At 45.1% G+C, this 2,173-nt stretch overlaps 1 long non-coding RNA gene across 1 annotated transcript; it reads left to right on the forward strand.

The window, feature by feature from the left end:
* The first annotated feature begins 27 nt into the window (after window positions 1-27).
* On the forward strand, window positions 28-1,132 carry LOC119340156. Its single transcript, XR_005164417.1, has 3 exons — window positions 28-198; window positions 513-598; window positions 694-1,132. It is a non-coding gene; the product is annotated as an uncharacterized LOC119340156 (long non-coding RNA).
* Window positions 1,133-2,173: the final 1,041 nt, after the last annotated feature.

The following is a 2,173-nucleotide window of genomic DNA, read 5'->3' on the forward strand; positions in this document are numbered from 1 at the left end:
TTTTTTTTGCATATGCTGTTGCGTTGCAGGTGTGCGCGCTGCTTACCGGCGGCGGGTATGCGGAGAAGGTGGTGGTTCCGGCAGGGCAGCTGCTCCCGGTGACGGAGGGGGCGTCGCTGACTGACAGCCCGAGGTGGCCTCCACCGTCTGGTCCACCATTTTCATGCCAGTCACCTCTCCCTCGGTGAATCCTTCCTTGTAAGAAAATCTCTCTTGCTAATTTGTTCTGCATGTGATGATTGCAAACGGCTAGCAATTCACCGCACTTGCTTCTTCCTTGGACTGGGACTGACTGGCTGTAAATCTCTTACGCTGAGCACCTGAGTTGGAATGTCAGATATCTTTTGTTAGAACAACATGCCTCGACTAACTGAGAAATAGCAAAGTAAATTGTGCTTACTCAAATGGAGTGCGAACTACGTTACCACAGTTACTCATGCAAAATGAGGTGAAACGTCCCGGACTCCTGGCTGTATTTATTCCTGATGATTGGGTATCTCCAATGTATGCAGATCCATGGTGGATCAAGTGGAATCGGTACATTCACTATACAGAATTCAAAGCACCTTGGAAATGTACACACGAGACATTATTCTTTGTAAGTAACAGCAGCAGCAAAAATTTGCTAGTTCTAAATTTGAAGCTTGCAAGTGTACACATTCAAATACACCGATTGATGTGTTAACGTTGCAGAGACAACATCTCTACTGCTCTAGGAGGCACTTTTGACTGTCTGCATCACCTTTAGGAATTGCAGCTGGGCTGCAGAAGAGCTAAATAACAAACCACGAACTCCATATATCTATTGTGAAGATAAGTATAATAAGCAGAGACAATTTTTGACATTTTACATTCATACATCAACACAAATTGATGTATGCTATCGCTATTATGTAGCCATGGCCATCATACAAAACCACGATGCATAAAAAATTGAGGTTCGTCATTTATATTCCAAGATATGAAAATAGAAAGACCAATTTACACAAAAGTTCACTGGGATGAATTTATAAAATTAGCTGGGAACTACTACAGTTTGTCTACAATTTATAAAACTGTACTGCTAAGTTTCATTTTGTTCCAAATAGTGTGCCAATTCACATGGACCAAGCCTATATGTTTTTTTTAGAAAAGGAGGATGACCCCCGGCCTCTGCATCTGGGAGATGCATGCGGCCACTTTATTGATTATTCTCGAGGACCTTACAAAGTATTACAACAATATGCCTGAATCCACCATCTTGGCAACATATGCCACTACTCCTATCCAAATGATGAAAGCTTGCTAGCTGGGCCACTACCCAGACCACTCATCTGAGCCTAACATCAAAATGATGAAGGGGTGCTAGCTGGGCCACTACACAGACTACTCACCTAACCAGTGGCGGAGCTTCATGGGGGCCAACCTGGGCGGTGCCCCCCCCCTCAGCTCAAAGAAAAAATTGCATATATACCTACGTATTTGACCAAATTTTTCACTAAAAATCAGCATATTGTGATTTCGATTGCCCCCCCCCCCTAGCCAATGTGTAACGCCCTCGATGCGGCTATAGCTCCCACGTGTCGTGGCACGACTTAGAGACATAACCACATTGAAAGCAATGTCGCAAGTCAGGCAATCATTACAACATCCCATGTAATACATAATAAAAGGGGGAGATAACATAGTTGGCTTACACTCGCCACGTCACATCAGAGTACATAAATAACATCCATCAAACAAACACTCATGGCCCGACTACGGCGCCAAAATAGAAAAGAACCCAACATGCGACAAGGCCCTGAATCGATAACCCCAACTAGGCACCACTACTGATCATCCGGAAAAGACACATAGTATCGCTGAGAGTCCTCGTCGAACTCCCACTTGAGCTCGTAATCGTCAACTGGAGCAGAAACACCTGGACCTGCATCTGGAGTTGTAGTATCTGTGAGCCACAGGGACTCAGCAATCTCACACCCACGCGATCAAGACTATTTAAGCTCATAGGAATGGATAAGGCAAAAAATATGTGGAGCTGCAGCAAGCGACTAGCATATGTGGTGGCTAACTTATACGCAAAAGAGAGCGAGAAGAGAAGGCGAAGCACGAGCGAGAAGCTAAAGGAACATCCTGCGCAAGCATAACTCCAACACCGTGTCCACTTACCGGACTCCGCCGAGAAGGGGCCATC

This window comes from Triticum dicoccoides, chromosome 7B, assembly GCF_002162155.2.
Source record: "Triticum dicoccoides isolate Atlit2015 ecotype Zavitan chromosome 7B, WEW_v2.0, whole genome shotgun sequence".
In the NCBI taxonomy this organism is placed as follows: domain Eukaryota; kingdom Viridiplantae; phylum Streptophyta; class Magnoliopsida; order Poales; family Poaceae; genus Triticum; species Triticum dicoccoides.